Source organism: Pseudophryne corroboree, chromosome 4 (assembly GCF_028390025.1).
Source record: "Pseudophryne corroboree isolate aPseCor3 chromosome 4, aPseCor3.hap2, whole genome shotgun sequence".
In the NCBI taxonomy this organism is placed as follows: Eukaryota; Metazoa; Chordata; class Amphibia; order Anura; family Myobatrachidae; genus Pseudophryne; species Pseudophryne corroboree.
In genome coordinates this window covers 796,885,205-796,897,489 of record NC_086447.1, presented here as the reverse complement: position 1 = coordinate 796,897,489, position 12,285 = coordinate 796,885,205, and positions in this window count along the sequence as shown.

Genomic DNA, 12,285 nt, shown 5'->3' with positions numbered 1-12,285 from the left:
ACCTGTAAAGGGAAGATTTTCTACACCGTCTTTGGAATCAGCGTCTGCTGACCATTGACGTAACCACAGAGCTCTGCGTGCCGAAACAGCCATAGCAGTAGTGTGGCTATTTATCTTACACAATTCTTTTATAGCATTGCTCATAAAACTTGCAGCATCCTGTATATGTACAAATTGTATCCAGCGCCCTACTTGTATGGATAACTGCTGTGGCAGCAAGATTGTGGTGGAGGTTAAACCCAAAACCTCTAAGGATATACAACGTAAGGGTACACAATTGCGCCTGAATACGTGGTAGTATTAATTGCGTTATTGAATGACAAATAGACAATATATAAATAAAGAATATGTGTATTTATTCTATAAAAACAGAATGACAGAAGGAAAGAATAGATGAAAAAGGTATGAATAAATGAAAAAAAGTAAGTCCAAAGTCCAGTGCAATAGAGTGTGGCGTCCCACCTCGTTAAATTGCACTCAATCGTCTACCACAGTGTGTGGAGGGGCATATAACAACACAGTCCCAAAAGGAGCTCACTATGTGATGTATGGGTCACGGTAAAAAAGTCTATTGCAGAGGCTGGATCCTGTTTCGAGAGGGGGTGCGATCTTCCGACAGTGCTAGCAGTGATGGGGTACCCCAAATGGCTGTGCGGGAGGGATAAGTTGCAGGAGACAGGTGATCGCTGGCTCTGGACTCGCCGCTCTCTAACTCAGTCCATGGCGGCGGAAGGTGCCCGTGTAAACAGGCGTCTGCCGCCAGCCGGATCCGAGGAGTGCGGTCATGTCTCTGGGGGGGAAAGTGTCACTGACTTCTAGACCCGGAGCGGGACTGTACGGAGTGCACCTCCCCACTTACAGAGCCCTTACCTCGTTCCTCTGCGCTCGGTTCCCAACGTCCACTGCCACCTCGCTTCCCTGTCAGTCTTGCAGCTTTTCATCCGGTTTCTCTTTCCTGTTCCTCGCGGTCACGTGACCCGGTCCTGTTCCTCAAAGCCTCCAACGCCATGGGTGATAAATGTATTGAGGAATATAGAGCTCCGCTGTGTTGGAAAGAATTAATGCAGTTTGTTTGAAAAGGTGTCCTGTGCTTTCTCCTACGCGTGTCGACCTTTCTGGGTCTTCCTCAGGGAGTCCTTGACTGCGAGGAACAGGAAAGAGAAACCGGATGAAAAGCTACAAGACTGACAGGGAAGCGAGGTGGCAGCGGACGTTCGGAACCGAGCGCAGAGGAACGAGGTAAGGGCTCTGTAAGTGGGGAGGTGCACTGCGGACAGTACCGCTCCGGGTCTAGAAGTCAGTGACACTTTCCCCCCCAGAGACACGACCACACTCCTCGGATCCGGCTGGCGGCAGATGCCTGTTTACACGGGCACCTTCCGCCGCCATGGACTGAGTTAGAGAGCAGCAAGTCCAGAGCCAGCGATCACCTGTCTCCTGCAACTTATCCCTCCCGCACAGCCATTTGGGGTACCCCATCACTGCTAGCACTGTCGGAACATCGCACCCCCTCTTGAAACAGGATCCAGCCTCTGCAATAGACTTTTTTACCGTGACCCATACATCACATAGTGAGCTCCTTTTGGGACTGTGTTGTTATATGCCCCTCCACACACTGTGGTAGACGATTGAGTGCAATTTAACGAGGTGGGACGCCACAATCTATTGCACTGGACTTTGGACTTACTTTTTATATTTATTCATACCTTTTTCATCTATTCTTTCCTTCTGTCATTCTGTTTTTATAGAATAAATACACATATTCTTTATTTATATATTGTCTATTTGTCATTCAATAACGCAATTAATACTACCACGTATTCAGGCGCAATTGTGTACCCTTACGTTGGGCATCCTGTATATGTTGCAGCAGAATAATGACCTCCACCCAGGGCAGAGAGTCTAAACCATCAATAACAGTATCAGACCACTTGACTACCGCCCTGGAAATACAACCACAAACAATTGTGGGGCGCTGTGCTACACCTGCTGCCGTATGTATTGCCTTGAGAGTCGTCTCAATTTTACGGTCTGATGGTTCTTTTAGGGATATAGCCGCTGGCACCGGCAGTACCAATTTCTTAGACAGTCTGGATACAGACGGATCGACTGACAGGGGGTTTTCCCATACCTTCCTGTCCTCAGCTGGGAGAGGAAAAGTAGCTAAAAAACCTCTGAGGAATTTTAAATTTCTTATCAGGGTTTAACCATGACTCCCTGGCCAGAGTTTAATTCTTTAGACACAGGAAAAGTGACTAAGGTCTTCGGTCTAACATTAAAGTACAACTCCTTTTCTGGTTCTGCCTCCTGATCCGGTATGTGAAGAACCTCTCTTACAGCAAAAATTAGAGCCCCCACCTCAGGGGACAGAGAGCTGTCCTCATCCATATCATCATCATCCACATCAGGCTGATTAGAATCAGTGGCGGAACTAGCGAGCGGTGGGCCCAGGTGCAACAAAATGCTTTGGGCCCCCCTCTCATCCCGTCCAAGTCCACCCCCTCACCCCCAACCCCAAATTAGGGATTCTTTGCATGCTCCCGTGTAATATATATATATATATATATATATATATATATTATGTATAGATATTGACATATTATTTAAAAAAGGGATTGCTGGCCACTCAGGGATGCAAAGTACAGTATGACATAACAGGGTAGAGATACACATACAGATGGGATCCGTTCAGGTTTAGGATGTGGATGTGTCCTAGAGTTAGGATGTGGAGAGGGGGTGATTATTTGGATGAAATGGGGGCACTGTGCTGGAGAGGATCTGGTGAGGGTGACCTGCTCAGGGCCAGGGAAATGGATACCTAGCAACAGTGCCGTAACTAGACATTTTAGCGCTGTGTGCAAGAAACGGCATCAGCGCCCCCCCCCCTTTATGTAAAATAGGGGCAGTGCGCGCCATATGTGCATGCAAAAAATATAGGGGCGCGGGGTGTGGCCACAAAATAATACCAATTCTTATCACGGTGCACAGTAGTCTCCATTACTCAAATTACGCCACACAGTAGCGCCACTACACCAGGTAATGTGTAAAAAGGGGACGCTTTTTACACATTACGGCAGACAGCGTCCCCTTTTTACACATTGTGGCAGAGTCCCCTTTTAAACACATTGCTGCAGACAGTCCCCCTTTTTTACACATTACGGCAGACAGTGTCCCCTTTTCACACATTACGGCAGACAGCATCCCCTTTTTTACACATTACGGCACACAGTCCCCCTTTTTTACACATTAAGGCACACAGTCCCCCTTTTTTACACATTACGGCAGACAGTCCCCCTTTTTACACTTTTACGGGAGGCAGCTTCCCTTTTTTACACATTATGGCAGACAGCGTCCCCTTTTTACACATTACGGTAGACAGCGTCCCCTTTTTACACATTACGGCAGAGTCCCCTTTTTACACATTATGGCAGACAGCATCTCCTTTTTTTACACATTACGGCAGACAGCGTCCCCTTTTTTACACATTACGGCAGACAGAGTCCCCTTTTTACACATTACGGTAGACAGAGTCCCTTTTTACACATTACGGCAGACAGCGTCCCCTTTTTACACATTACGGCAGACAATGTCCCCTTTTTTAAACATTATGGCAGACAGCGTCCCCTTTTTACACATTACGGCAGACAGAATAGATAGATAAATAGATAGATAGATAGATAGATAGATAGATAGACAGACAGACAGACAGTACAGATGATACTGTCTCCGCTGGCACAGGAAGTCATGCTCCTCATGCAGCTTCTGGCAGATCCCGGGCAGGGGAGAAGGCGGAGGGAGGGGGACTCGGGAGCCGCAGCAGCACAATGTAATTGGTGGAGACGACACTGCAGCTGTCCTTCTCCTTCCACATAGGCTGGCCGCCGCTGTGATGATGGAAGCGCATCCCAGCAGTCACAGTGGCAGCAGCCAGCCTATGTGGAAGGAGAGGGACAGCTGCAGCAGAGCCTCCACCAATTACATTGCGCTTCTGTGGCTCCTGAGTCCCCCATCCTCCTCCTCCTTCCCCCCGTGGCTGCGTCCCTGTGCTCTCCTCTTCGGCGGCCCGCAGCACATAGCAGCAGGCGGCATGTAATGAGTAATTTTGACTCATTACATGCCACTGGCCTTGGGCCCCTTCACAGCGGCGGGCCTCAGTGCAAGGCACCGCTTGCACTGGTGGTAGTTCCGCCACTGGATCAGAATCAGAATGGAGCACCTGTGGCAGTGAGTGTTTATGTGAAACCAACAGAGGGGGCTGAGAAGCCTTTCTGGTATCTGCTGCTTTTGCCATACAATCAATAGACTGTTTTAACAACTGTCTCAACTTCACTGAAGCTAATTCAGAATTTACATTCTGAATCAAGCTTTTAAAACTATCTAGCCAGTCAGGTGCTGGTGAATTGTGTCCCTGAGGAGATAAGGAGCACTGTTCACACATAAGAGACCCAGCTGAAGAAGGGGTAGAGTTACAAGAAGCACACCATGTCAACAGACATCTTTACACAACTGTAATACAGCGCAGCTCACTGTAAACCACCTCCACACAGCCCCTAGAGAGCCCCTGGAATAACACTGAGGAACGGAGACCAGCACACAGAACACAGCAGCACAGTGTGAGATTTATGAGTATAACCTGATAGAAGTGCAGCGGTGTTTTCACTGGTGTGCTCCCCCCTGCTATGACCCCCTGGTACCAGTACAGAGTCTGTAACAGCATGGGTCCCTGGAAGAGCAGCGTGCATGCAGCCTTGATGATCCGCAGCAGCAGGAAATGGTGCCTTTCCGCCTCTGATCCCCCTCCGGAAAGCCCTGCCCCTTGCAATGGCGCGTGGTCCCTTCAGTTTTATACTGGCCATCTTAACAAACGTAGATATATATATATATATATATATCAGTACACACAAGCCCTAATAGACAGTGAGCACTGCGGGAGGCATGAGCCCTGAGCCAGTCTAGTCCGCTGCGGGCACCGCAGCTCGTGGCCCGTGACTGCCGCATGACATGCCGCCAAAACCACACCGGGGACCCGCTAACCGGGCCCCCAGTGTTAACACTCACCGCACCAATCGATCTTCGGCATCTGTTAGAGGGTGGCTGCTAGCTGCTGGCGTGGGCACACACACTAACGGTGTGTGAACAGCACCTCAGGAGCTCAGTGTCCTGTTAGCTGGGATTACGAACCATTAACAATCAGGAGGTTGGTTTGGTCCCCCCCTCTAAGTTCCACGAAGCAGGTAGCCATCCAGGACTACCTGAAAATAATAAAATAAAAAACAAAGGAAACTCTCTGGAGCTCTAGAGAAATGCATCCGGCTCCTTGGCACATTTTTCTAAACTGAGTCTGGTAGGAGGGGCATAGAGGGGAGGAGCCAGCACGCACATACACACACTAAAGGTTTTTAAAGTGCCAGGCTCCAGTGGACTAAAGTACAGATACCCAGTATCCACTAGGACGTAAAAGAAATTACTTACCATCTGTCACAAGTGCCTGCGCGTAGATCCAGGTCGCCCTGTGCATGCAATTTTCACTGTTGTTTCTTGGTGGTCCCGACATTATCATATAGAGACAATAGCGGTGGCATCAAAACTGTGAATTACAGCCTATGGGGGGTATGCAATTAGCTCTGTTTTTTCACATAGGTGAAAAAACTGAGCTTTTTTGCTATTTTTAGTGCGAATAGACATTCCCCCTATGCAATAGCAGGGCCGGATTTTCGCATAGGAGAAAAATGTGGCAGGGGCGGAAAACACGTTGATCGGCGACTTCACTTGTTTCCCGCATTTTTGATGATTTTGAGGCATTTTTCGACAACGCCTTTTTACTTAATGAAAAAGGTGAAAAGGCATTGGCAAAAAAGCATTAAAAATGGCCGAAAAACGGCCCTAATTGACTACTCATGTGGGGCAAATTTATTAGCTCCGAAATGATGGGAACGAATTGCATACCCCCCTATATGTTTTGAGAATATAAGTAATAAATACAACAGAACAGTATCAGTCATTAAAACACACTAACTCTTCCCTTCATAAACAGGTGCTGATTTATTAACACTTGGATAATGGGAGCTGGACTAGACACAACTGTTATCATCTATCACAGCCCAGCTCCTTCATACTGGGTCTGACAGTGTTGTTATCCCCAAGCGGCAGCTGCAGCCAGGGGGTGCTGCTCTTCTCCTATATGGAACCTGCCTCAGCCTTCTGCTTGCCCTCTACCCAACGTCAGTAGGGCTGGGTGGTGCTTCCTCTTCTCTGGCTCCTTCTCCCGCACACCTCTGTGTAAAACTTAAAGGGATAGGCTATGCCAAATTCAAAACTCCTCCATATATAAGGAAATATCTTGCGACTATTTAGTGCTAAAATATTAGGCTCATTAGCTGATCTCCAATATCTGTTCTGTTTGCATTCCTGGACCATTATGTAACAGGTAGCATCTATCCTTGTGTATCAATGCCTATTTCCCTATAGATTGTAAGCTTGCGAGCAGGGCCTTCCTACCTCTATGTCTGTCTGTCTTTGCCCAGTTTTGTTCTATAATTGTTGTTCTAATTGAAAAGCGCTACGGAATATGCTGCGCTATATAAGAAACTGCTAATAAAGAAATAAATTCCTTGAATACCTATCTGTTCTGATCCAGTCTGTCTCACAATTTTCCTATCCTACTACCTTGGCATTGCTTCTAGTGACTTTATAGTTACAACGTTGGCCTTCTTCTGACCTGAATCTTCTTGTCCTCTAGTATTGCACTGCCTGCCTGATTCTGACTCTTCAATGCACCTCCTGGTGCTCAGTTTACTTCCAGCCTTGAATTTGTGAATACCAAATTGCTTTCTAACAAATATTTAAAATGCCCACTCTAATGTATATTGGCCCTCATTCCGAGTTGTTCGCTCGCAAGGCGATTTTAGCAGAGTTACACACGCTAAGCCGCCGCCTACTGGGAGTGAATCATAGCTTCTTAAAATTGCGAACGATGTATTCGCAATATTGCGATTACAAACTACTTAGCAGTTTCAGAGTAGCTTCAGACTTACTCTGCCTGTGCGATCAGTTCAGTGCTTGTCGTTCCTGGTTTGACGTCATAAACACACCCAGCGTTCGCCCAGACACTCCCCCGTTTCTCCGGCCACTCCTGCGTTTTTTTCCGGAAACGGTAGCGTTTTCATCCACACGCCCATAAAACGCCGTGTTTCCGCCCAGTAACACCCATTTCCTGTCAATCACATTACGTTCGCCGGAGCGAAGAAAAAGCCGTGAGTAAAAAAACTATCTTCATAGCAAAATTACTTGGCGCAGTCGCAGTGCGAACATTGCGCATGCGTACTAAGCAGAAAAACGCTGCGATGCGATGAAAATTACCGAGCGAACGACTCGGAATGAGGGCCATTGTAAACGCCTGCACCTCTTATTACCATTTGCCATGAATGTGCGCTATACATAGCAAAACACTGCATCCCATAAGAGAAAACAATACACCCACACATTATCTGAGTTCCAAAGCTCATTGATGTATATATTTGTTATTAAAAGGATATGGATTCAATATATTACAATGTACAGTATACCTATAGTTACGTGATTACAATTTATACAGTAAGCAGTTAATACATACAGTTACAGTTACAGGCCAGCATACAATACCATTATCTTTCTCATATCAATTCGTCTCTCCATGTCACTCTCTCTCTCTCTGTAAAATCATGCAGGAACTGGTCTAGAAGCAACTCCATCATCCTCTGAGACAAAACAGCAACTGACTCCTGTGTGATCAGCAATGTGTTATTTAGTTTTTGGGGGAGGGGACTTTCTCATTCATGATGAGTCACTAGTCTATTTGTATATGCTCAACAGGTTCATCCAAAGGGCTGGCCTGAGTTTCCTGTCCACTACCTGTTTGGAATATCTATTGTTCTAATAAAAGTGATTTTACCTTTCATACATTTAATCAAAACTATTTGTTGCAAAGTCCTACAACTTAATAACAAGTATCAAATTAATCTACACATTAATCTGGTTGCTTTAATAGTAAATATGACAGGTCTATCTTGATTCGTTCAAATAATACACATACATGACATTACTTCATTATATAGTTTTAAATCATCATGATGTCTGGCGCTTGATATTATTATAATTATGTACTGTATGAAATAAGTGTTGAATCTATCTCTGTGGCATGTCCGTGTAAATGCGTATGTTACCATATTTTGCTGTGCTCGCTGCGCGTATTTGCAAGTATAGCGACTTATATGTGTGTAGTTTGTATGTTCTTTTTATGTAATATTTTTTACTTCGACAGTCCACCCTTTGGCAGTAAACAATAACTGCCATCAATTATTAACATAAGAAAAAAATATTTCAGACAATAATCGGTGACCTAGACACAAGTATGTATTAATTTCACAAATCAGACACTTGACTATATTTGGGGAAGATGGGGAGGAGGACGAGACATCCTCTATATGCACTCGGCGGTCACGGGACCACTGGTTGGGTGTGGGACAACATTCAACCTATAGAGTATGCTGGGACAGTGCTTTGGCCTATAATGTCTGATTTGCGACGAACATTTCACACATACATGTACCTACGTCTTTGTACACTGATGTTTGGGTTCGATTGAGGTTCTGCTGGGGAGATGAAGAAAACACAAACAAATCGTGAAAGTGACATATAACATTTTCATGATCTACAACATAAAAAACCTTGCAAAAATAAAATATCCTGAAAAAAATTTTTTGTCAGCGGTAAAGAGAGAAAAGAGAAATAGAACAAAACAACTCTTGTTCATAACAAATCAAATACAATGACTGGTCTTTCTGCAATCCTTTAGTACGCTCAGGTAGTATTCAACATTGCCGCCTCTCAGTATTCACGGAACAGAGTCTCTGGTGATACTTTTGCGATCTCACTCCATTTACGAGTTCCTTCCGGACTACCAACTTTCCTGCAATGGGAATCGTGGACCCAAGTCTCTCTCTCGGCTACTTTCACTGGGATAGTGCTGTCAACAAAACTTGGTATGGTCCTTCCCACCTGTCTATTAGGCAACCTGAGCGTAAGAACAATCACACAGTTTCTTGGTTCACAATCAAGACAGTTAGTATTTGGCATACCAGCAGTCAACAGTTTCAAGTTCTTTTGTCAAGTTCTCAAATGCTGGCTCATCTCAATAAGGTACTGTATTGTCACCTCATTGGTGTATTTCTGATCATTGTGCGGATCAATCATGACATGAGGTTGTCTTCCAAAAACAACCCAAAAAAGACACAAATACCAAAACAAAAACAAATTTCGAAGAGGGTGACTCGTTAAGTGAAGGTCTGGGAGTGGTTCCGATTCTACATAATACTAGTGGCAGTATCAATGATCACAATGGTACAATTTCAAGCTTTGCTCCTACTTCTAGGGGTACCATTATCTACACACAAATTTCTGTGCAATTTTTCTTTGTGGTAAACACAGAAGCATCCGTGGCAGCAGGAAATGCCTCTACCCAGTTTGAGAAAACATCAGTGCACACCAATACATAACAATAATTCCTAAAGGGTGTTAACTGTACGAAGTCGATTTGTATTTCCTGAAAAGATCCGTCTGCAGGAGGGATATGGGATGGCTCTGTTGGTATTGCTTTACCAATATTCTTCCTCAAGCAAGCAAGACAAGTCATTGCTCTCTTACCTGCATGAGAATAGAATACTGGCGCACACCAGTAGGCTCTCATCAGCCTGCACATACCCTCTTTGCCTAGATGAGTCAGACCGTGTCCCACCTCAGCTAGACTTGGAAGGTATGCTCTGGGGGCTACTGCCTTTTCCTGTAGGGAACACATCATGTGTTTGCAATGTAGAGTACCATGAGCTTAACTCAAAAAAAGAAAAAGGAAACATCTCTAGAGGAGAGAAAGAAGAAGAAAATGAAAAAGAAAATGTCAGGTTTGCCATTCACCAACAGGCATATCAGTGTCTATACAAAATTTCCCTTCACCAGTATTCCCATTCTCCACCCTTTGTGCATGACAGGGCACACTGCAGTAATACTGGTGTTATCGTGCTGTTGAGATATACTGGGTTTGGGCAGAACTCTGAAGGACCTAGGCATGTGGAGTTTGAACTGTACTTGGGTCCATGTATTGTACCACCCTGTGTGAACGCAAAAGATGAAGAGGAAAACTGTAGAGAAACAGAATAGAGGTTGGTGACAGATGAGTTTGTAGAGGTGAAGATTTTCTAAAAATTTGACAACTGGATTGGGCACTACGGGGAAGTGATTCTCTACTTGGTCTACTCCCCTTAAAAAATGTTCTGTGTTTGTCGTATCGCTATTGGGACTATCCCAGCCATCAATCCAGTGTCCTGTCCATCCTATGTTCATAGGGAACCCGGTATCTGTGAGATAATTTCCTCTACCTGTGATGGACATGCATCTAGAACAGTAGAATGCGACATTAGTCTTCGTGGGTGTCTAACATACTTTGTACTTCCTGAGCGGGAGCACAGTATATGTATATCATATCTAACAAAATGAAGTTAATCAGGGGCCATTTCTGCTAGGAAAAAGAAGCAAAAGTTTAGAGGCCCCATCTTAACCCCAGCAAGTTTTGTCAAAGGGTAATGTTGCATTTATTTTGTTCTTCCCATTAGCCGAATCTGTTTTCTATATGGCTTATGATTCCTTACTATATGTCCCTTGGTCCCGTCTATGTGTTTAATAAAGTGGATTGTGTTTTCTGTCTAGGGGGTCTATATTGACTATGTGTCCTACTACTCCTACAATCTCTGGCAAAATGCCCTTCCTTCCTACAAGTGTAACATATTATTGACCATTAGGGATCTGGGGTTTGGACTGATGGGTCTTTCCTGTATGTGCCAGTATACTTACCGTCCTCAACCTCTCCACCTGTTGTTCTCTGCGCCTAGCACTATTCTTGTGATGTTCAATAGCACACTATCTAAGATTAGCTACTGTGACCCCATTCCAAGTTTGCAAAGAAGTCTGCACCCTGACACTCAATGCCTTATTGAGCCCGTCCATTTGCACAGAGACAGACACCTCCCATTTGCCGAATTAGTGTTTACCAGTGGTCTTATCCAGATGGAGAGTTTTCTATTACTGCAAAAGACAAAAAAAAAAAGTTTAACAAGCTTCTAGGTCATGCAAAGTATTCATTCAATCCTTCTCATCCCGTATTAAGGGTCTGTACATGGTCCAACAAACATTTCCGAGCTCATCTTGACTAGGGGCATTACTAGGAATGAATACTTCTTATATGGTAACTGAAAGAAATACCCGGGGGTTACCTTGTCTCTGTCCACTTTCCTACTGGCAAATACTAATGTGCGGACAGGTTTTTCTCCATTTCTGACGTTACGTTCTTGATTTTTTTTGTTTTATTTTTGGGTTTTACTATATATATACACACAAATGATACCATACTTACCTGTTCCACTGGTCTCAGCCACTTCCCCCGCAGGCTACTGCTCTTCTTTTACCGGTTGGATACTCCTATGGGTGCATGAGAAATGGCTGACAACAATCAGGTCACCTTCTCCTCCTAAATAAAACTTCAACATTCATTAGTACATATATAGGTTACAGTCATATTTTTCATAATTTTATTATTTTCTATAGTTTGTATGCTGGCCGTAACTGCTTCCACATCTACATATGGCGGTGTACTTGCATTCTTTTTTTTTCTTCTTCCTTCTTGTTTATTGTTGCTACAAGTTCAAACAGTTCTTATATTTCCATTTTGTCTTATATGACTTTGGTTAGACATACCACCTGCAATACCTTAGGATCAAACTCACCAACCCCTCTTGCTGCCACAGGTTTAACCAATTTGTATGTCTGACCCTTTGTTTTCAGGATTTTATCAGACATATTCTTATCCTTAAGTTCTGCAATACCTCTGGTTCAAAGCTGCCCACCCTAGGGAATGGTACCCTATCTTTGTCAGTCATACGTACCCATTCAGATAAAAAGTCTTCAGCGTGTGGACCATATTTCCCACACATAATACTTTTTCCTTTTTTTTTTTTTAAACCTCGCTGACCCCTTGGGCCGCGGCTCTTCAGCCTGAACCCTGGCTAAACATCCCTTAGTTGAGCAACTGGCTCCCATTATTGTGGGCCTTTTCCCACAAACACCAAAATACTCAATATAAGGTGACGGTGAAAGTTCTCCGAGCGCTTCCACCCACTTTCGCCCACGTTGGCCAGTACTACCATACACTGTCGATAGCGAAGGCAATGTAGCCAACTTAGCGCCCCTATTGACCTATAT